General features: G+C 37.7%; 1 pseudogene across 1 annotated transcript; it reads left to right on the forward strand.

The window, feature by feature from the left end:
- The first annotated feature begins 2,660 nt into the window (after window positions 1-2,660).
- LOC147472596 (cell division control protein 2 homolog C-like) lies at window positions 2,661-5,834 on the forward strand (annotated as a pseudogene). Its single transcript, XR_015210762.1, has 4 exons — window positions 2,661-3,254; window positions 3,342-3,426; window positions 3,499-3,568; window positions 4,896-5,834. The product of XR_015210762.1 is annotated as a cell division control protein 2 homolog C-like (transcript).
- Window positions 5,835-8,031: the final 2,197 nt, after the last annotated feature.

Consider the following 8,031-nt stretch of genomic DNA (forward strand, 5'->3'; position numbering starts at 1 on the left):
TATATATGAGATAACATTATCAGTCATATAAAAAGTGAGATAACATTCGAGTAAGACATATATAGTGTCATATCTATCTGTGATTGTTGGTACCGAACGTATAAAACTCTAATTGACATATGTTATAAAAAGTAACATAACATTTGAGTATGACATATATAGTGTCATATCTATCAGTGATTCTTATACTACCAACGTATTTTATTGACATATATTATAAAATGTGACATACAATTCTAGTATGACATATATAGTATCATATCTATCAGCGATTTATATAACATTTGAGTATGACATATAGTGTCATATATATCAGTGATTGTAGTGCTTATGACATACTACCAACTGTATAAAACTCATACTAGCATATATTATAAAAAGTAACATAATATTCGAGTATGACATATATCTAATTGTGATTGTTACACTTATGAACGTATAAAACTCTTATTGACATAGCTTATAAAACGTGACATTATATTTGAGTATGACATATAGTCATATATATCAGTGATTGTAGCGCTTATGACATACTACTACCAAACGTATAAAACTCTTATTGACATACTATCCTCTTAAACAATTGTTTTATTGTACCATCCATAAAGTATGATATACTTTCTGTTTATAGAACAATTGTTTTGTTGGTTGTCTTGTCACTCTTTTTGCTCTACTTCCTTGTTTGTAAACTTTTAGAGAGTGAAAGAAGTAAATGATTGACCATGAATTTAAGAAGAGGTGAAAGGGGTGAGAAGATTTGGGCGCGCAATCTAATTGAGAAGAATAGAAAATACGATAAATTGGGGATGAATGAAAATATGTGAAATGCCAACGCTACCCTTAGGTGGGCACTTCGGCTACCGGTTACGGGTTGGAAAATATGTGGTCAGGAATTGTGCATAGCCATACATCACGCGCACTGAAGACTTGCTCTTCAATTAAAAAGAGATGGATGGTACGCAATGCTCTTAAAGTGAAACGGTTGCATGTTCTCTTTCAACCAGTAGACAACAAACAACAGGTATTGTAGGAAAGGAATGAAAGAGGCAATATATAATGTAATTGTGACCATGAGAGGATTTAACATTAGAACTTATGTAGCCTTCTCTTTGAAACAGTAGACAACAAACAACAGGTATTGTAGGAAAGGAAGGAGCGAATATATCATGTAATTGTGACCTTGAGAGGATTTAACATCATAACTTATGTAACCTCTGTATATAAGTTTTTAATGGACAATGTGTCTAACGTAATTTAATCTCCATTATATAGATTTAAATGAGTTTTCTCTATAAACTTCATGATATGAACAAAGTCATATATAGGTTGGAAGGATTAAGAGCATTCATGTTTAGAATACGGGCTTTACACTTTCTTTATTAAAAAAAAAATGCTAGTATAGTTAAATAGGATATCTCTGACAAAATTATAACATGCAACAAAATATGCCAGAACGGTTGCTACCATTATCCTTTATGTACTTAAATTCCTTTTTCCTTGTAAGTAACTGTTTGTTTAATTTCTCCAAATATTTTTATCTTATTGATATCAACACCACCACTGCTACCTACCACCACCGACACAATTTTCAAATTTGGGATGTTTTAAAACATGTTTTTTGGTGTAAACTTGATGCAATTTAATCTAATTTTGGATAAGTTTGTTTCTAACGTTGTTATTATTATTATTATTATTATATATATATTATTACTTTTTATATTTTTTTTGGGGGAGGGAGGAGGGGAAGATAAATAATAAGAAAAAGTGGCGGTGCTTGTCATTAAACTGGTGGAGTGGCAGTTTTGGTCATAAAATTGGTGGAGACTGGAGAGTGGTGGCACTGATCATGGTGGTGGTCTGGTCAACCACCATTCGATCGTCAAATATATTTTCTTTTAAAACATGTTTTTTGGTGTAAACTCGATGCAATTTAGTCTAATATATTTGATCCTTATCAAATATATTTATGTGTTGTTTTGGTCATAAAATTGGTGGAGACTGGAGAGTGGTGGCGCTGATCATGGTGGTGGTCTGGTTGAGTAATGGTGGTCAATCACATTTTTTTTCTTTTGGGAAGCTGTTGGTATGGTTTCTAGCAAGGCCCAAAATATCGATATCGATGAATATATCGGTGTATCCAAAAACCGATATATATCGGATATATCTATTTTTTTGGTGACCAGTCCAAACTATTTAAATTATCGGAAATATCGGATATATCTGAAATATAATATCGGAAATATCGGAAATATATTGGAAATATCGGATTTATATTAAAAAATGGTCAAAAAATCAACCGATATATATCGTAAATATCGAATATATCGATTATATCGGCGATATAAAGTTTTATATCGGAAATTCCGATATATATCGGAAAAAAAAGAGTTATATATTCGGTGGATATATATCGGAAATATCGATGTCGGTGTACCAAAATACCGATATATATCGGCAATATTTTGGTCCATAGTTTCTAGATCACATTACTAGCTCGTGTAAGACAGTGTTATCGAGGAAACAAAGCAAGTGTCAAGATACGAGATTTGTTCATATTATTTATTTAATTATTTATGATCGGGCTCGGGTTCCTCAGGTTTCCAGCCCAATCCCAAACCGAATTAAAGTGGGAGCTTTTACTTTGGGATGGGCTTGAGCCAGGTCCGTGTTGGACGATAAAAATCTGGCCGCCTACATTCAAAATTCAAAAAATTTGAAACTCTTTTTATAATTTATTATAGGGTTGAGCCGTTGAGAAGAGTGGAAAAGAAGAATAATAGAGATGGACAAGTACGAGAAGTTGGAGAAGGTTGGAGATCAATTGGTGGCCCTGAAGAAGACGCGGCTGGAAATGGACGAAGAGGGTGTTCCCCCAACTGCTCTTCGCGAGATTGCCCTCCTTCAGATGCTCTCTCAGAGTCTCTATCTGGTCCGATTGCTCTGCGTCGAGCACGTCGACAACAAGAACGGGAAGCCCCTTCTCTACCTGGTCTTCGAGTACCTCGCCACGGATCTCAAGAAATTCATCGATTCTCACCGCAAAGGATCCAATCCCTCCCCTTTGGCCCCCACACTCATCCAGAGCTTCCTCTACCAATTGTGCAAAGGGGTGGCCCACTGCCACTCACAGCGTGCTTCACAGAGATCTCAAACCCCAAAATCTTTTGGTTGACAAGGACAAGGGCATACTCAAGATTGCCGATCTTGGCCTTGGAAGAGCCTTCACCGTTCCTCTCAAGAGCTACACACACGAGGTGGTCTGCTTTTCCTTTTCCTTTTCCATTTCCATTTCGACTCTAACCTTCCTTCTTCTGCTATTCAATTCTTATTATTATTACCAGATTGTAACTTTCTGGTACAGAGCTCCAGAGGTTCTGCTCGGCTACTCCACTGGTGTCGATATGTGGTCTGTCGGATGCATATTTGGTCTGTAACCCTATTCTTTTTATTTTCAATCAACAATAATTACATCTTCCTAAACTATTTTTCTTGGTGTAGCTGAAATGGTTAGGAGACAAGCCCTATTTCCTGGTGATTCTTAGCTGCAACAGTTGCTTCATATATTTAGGTACTTTCCTCTCTCTGTTGCTTTGTCTATCAGAAATTTGTGTTGATTTTACGAGAAATTCACAAAGCAAATAGTTCACTGTTCTGTAAAGAATTTTCCCTTAATAAGTAGAAATGGATATTTATACTTGTACAAATAAAAGTGAAGAATTTTCAAGTACACTGTATGGAATAGAAGAGCAAATATTGTACTCACTCGGGAATAATGAATGAGAAATTGTCTGTTTTAGGTTATGTTATATTTATGAATAAGACTTGGAGTAGCAGAAAATTGAATACGTTGTCATTGAGAATTAATCACCAACTCAAACATAGAGGCCACCCTGTGGTATAAGTATATCTGAGATAGCATTTACATTTTGAATATGATTAAGTGATCAACTTATAGATCTCACTTAAACAACCGCATGTACATAGCATTTAGGATATTGTAGTTGTGCTTCCAATTGGTGATCGAATCGACCATACTTCATTTTCCTTCTTTGCGCTCTTGTTTTCTAGGGCTGCTCAGACCATCAGCAGTAAATACTACCAATTGAACTTGTCCATTTCATGTATGTACAACAAGTGACAAGTAGACCAAGAAAAATAAACCCCCGATATGTAACTACTTCTTCCTCAGATCCACTTCTAACACGATATTTAAGCAGACGAGTTGTGATGTGCAGTGATATATAGATTAACGAATGGCACGGCAGTTTATGTACGCATTAAATATTATGATTAAATCCATTTAAGTTGTTATTTTGTTCTAGTGGTGGCTGTGGTGAATATTGGAAGAGCAAAAAAGAGCCCTTATGCAGTAAGGTAGATATATAAAATTAATTACACGGTTATTTTACACCTGCCTAAAGGCATAACTAGAGTGAGTCCTCTTGTATGGGATCGCCAGGAGGTAGAGTAGGAGGTTTAATGATTCTCTGTTTTAGCGCAAAGGAGCACATTAGATTAGAAAAGAAGTAGTGGACAAAGAGCGGTTGAATTTTACAGGTTCCAAGCTATGTTAACAGCGAGTTAACTAGGAGTAGTTGTTGGTTACTGTTTAGTTTCCTAATCTGTAATGTAATGGTGTTTACCTTATGATGAGGTCTCAGCTCGCTGAGGCCTCCAACAAGTACACTTAAAGTCCCTGTGACATTAGGCAGCGTTTGATATGTATGACTGGGTGGACGCACGCGGTTTGGACACCGAGACACACAATTGAATATTCTGTTTTGTTTGTCCTCGTTACTTAATTTACTGTGTTCTTGCGGTTGCTGATCTGACAAGAAAAAATTGTATACTGTAATGAAATTAACGAATTTGTGTGATCTCTATGTTTTGTGCAGTATTGTGTGTATCAGATCCTGTGTGGGTTGAAATACATAGAGTGAGGCAATGTTGTGGACAGGGACTTAAAGCCTAGCAATCTCCTGTTGAATGGCAATTGTGATCCGAAGAGATGCGATTTGAGAGTTGGCCGTATGAGGTCTGAAAGTGATTTGATGGGAGAATATGTGGTGAGAAGACGGTATGGGGCAGCTGAAGTGATCTGAATACAGTGCAGCTATTGATGTACGGTCTGTAGGGTGCATTCTGATGGAATTAATGGAGCGGAAAGCGTTATTTCCCGGGAGAGAGCATGTGCAGCAGCTGGGATTACTAATGGAGGTAAAGAATTTGATTACGGGTATTATGCAGTGGAGGTAGTGAGGTTTTGGGTTGAACAACAACGGTGGATATCCTATATTCTGGATACATTATAAGTTTGCAGTGTGGTTAATGTTTTTTGCAACACTACCGGGGTACACTTTCTGCTCCGACCCTTTATCAGTGAGGAAGTAGTGGTAAAGTGGTAATACCTGAAATTTAAGAAACGCAGAGGGAAAAGGAGATAACAGTGTTTATGACATTACATTAGGAAAGAGACAACAATGTTTGTGAAAGCAGTCGGTAATGTTATAGCGGACGATCGCGGTGGAAACAGTTTGGAATTGGCATTTGCCTCGTTATGTCGTGACTCTGTGACCTACTGGTGCGGAGTGGTGTAATGTGGTGGGACACAGGCAGCGAAAGCAAACAGTAGACGAGAGACAAGACGGCGATTAAGGGTTTACTCCTGCGGTAAATTAAAGTATATTCCCGAGTAGTGTAGGGTGCACGGGTGATACTCCCGACTGATGTTTCCAAGGTTTTGTGGAAAAGAAGAAAAGAAATATGATATTGAGGCACTGGCGATTAAGAGACAAGACGGAGACACAGAAGCACAGACAGTGAAAGAAGAAAAATGCACAGTGGGCACAGGGGATGTGGGTAGATATATAGAGACATTAAAACGAGTTTAGATGGTGGAATGAAATTGGCGATACTGGCATGATTTGTTGTTTTTGTTGGCTACCAGTCTACCACACAGCTGTATATTATGTTTTGTGGGAATATATATATAGTTTAAGTGAGTTGTGAGTTAAACACATTACGGTAGGAATTAGAAGTGGATCTGAGGAAGAAGTAGTTACATATCGGGGGTTTATCCGAATGAGTGACAGTGGTAGTGCAGGCAGGAGTATAGATATCGATGTTCCGAAGCTTGAGAGTAATTACATTCGGAGTCTGAGTACAATTGTGTGGGCTGTGCACCAAAGAAGCACGGGTACAGAAAATGTTGGTGAGCTTGTAGGTCTGGTCAGAAATGAAAGCAGTGGAGCAGAATTGGAGTTATATATCTATGGTAAGAAACGAGTGTGAATGAACACGATACGGTCTAGGGTTTATATATCTATGCGGTTGCAGTTGAAGAAGCAGTAGCACATGTGTCCCCGCACGACACTAGTGATTTCAGCTGTCTGCTCGACACCCTTGAGCTCTGAGTCTCTGGCAGCATGCATTGGGTTGGGAAGAGATTAAGGAATTAATTTAGCAGGAAGCAGTGGCATTTAACCCGGAGTATGATGAGCAGTGAGTTTTTCCGTATTGAGAAGTAGAGCTTCGGCAGTCTGCCTAGAAAAGGCGATGTTGGATCCCATTTTGTTTGATGTAAGTTTGAGAGAACGTCTTTTGGTTTTTTAATGATGCTTTAACTTGCTTATTCACATTTTGTTTTAGATCGTTAAACCCACGAATGACGCGTTGACTTGCAGAGTCTGGGAAATGTATTCTGGAAATAAAGAGGCCTGGAGGTAAAATTAAGAGAGCTGTATTCGGGTCCTCTGAAGAAGACTATTATTAGTGCGGGTGAAGATGCTGTGGTTCGTGATAATGGGATACTGAGGTAAGTAGTTGTATCACATTCAACATTCGTCACTATATTGAATAGTTATGATTTTGCACTTGATTTGGCAACCGCAAGAAAAAACAGTTTACCACTGAGCACACACCTTAAACAAGCTTTTTACACAGACAGCAGCAGCTATATACAGAGACACAGAGGGTCCTTTTTTCTTTTTTAAGTGTACACGTTCTCTCTCTATTTACAGCACAGTGATTAGTGTACACAAAAACACGACACACAGTGATGTAGCTTGCGGCAGCAGTTAGCTGGGGCATCTCTGGTGGCAGCAGCTTGAAATCCCTTGACGTAAGAGAGAGCGTTACCAAGTGGAAAAAGTTTGAATTGGCATTTGCCTCGTTATGTTGCTCCACTGTTGTGACTGTCACGTACTGGTGCTGAGTGCTGTAATGTGGTGGCACAAAGGCAGTGAAAGCAAACACTACACGAGATGATATAATTATGAATCTAGGCTCCTGCTGAGTATGGGCTGTGTGCATGGAGTGAAATTTGAATTTGTGATGCAAAAAGAAGTGTTGATTCTTGAAGATGAGGTGTGGCTTGGTTAAAGTTGTTAGAAAGTGATAGGAGACTTGGTGATTTATTAAACCCCTGAAATTCCCGGATATTGAAGTTTCTCCTTTTTCCCTGTTCACCACTCAAGTTTGTAATTTTTGGTATTGGAAAAGCATGTTACATACCCACATGGGAGTAGAAGAGCGATTCTGATTGTTTGTTTACTCCTTTAGTACAGAGGAGGCACGATTACGAAGAAAACCAGAGGAAGAAAAAAATGAGACAAGAAAGTTATATTTAGTTCCCAGTTTGAAATTAAATGAGGAAATTAAAGTAATATATGGCCCAGTGAGAAAAAAAAAAAAAAAAAAAAAAGCTTTTGTTTTGTTTGGATTTGTAAATGGCTAAACGCCTTATGAAAAGTCAGAGAATGGGTTGTCTTCCTGAACACGAGGTTAGACTAAGAGACACGCTTTTATTTATATAAAATTGGTTTACATCAAAAGATATACAGGAATAACAACTTGTACTCTGTAACTAAGTCTAATGATAAGTCTAAAGACTAAGTGATAGAGCGTGTGGTATCCCACATGCTATTACACCTACAGTTAAGATTTGTAGCGTTGAATGTCTTAATACATGATTTTACATATATATGGAAGACGCTTGTTTGATGTATTTACGCAGTAATTGATGTATTACAG

The sequence above is a fragment of the Coptis chinensis genome, unplaced genomic scaffold (assembly GCF_015680905.1).
Source record: "Coptis chinensis isolate HL-2020 unplaced genomic scaffold, ASM1568090v1 utg9848_pilon_pilon, whole genome shotgun sequence".
NCBI classification, from domain to species: domain Eukaryota; kingdom Viridiplantae; phylum Streptophyta; class Magnoliopsida; order Ranunculales; family Ranunculaceae; genus Coptis; species Coptis chinensis.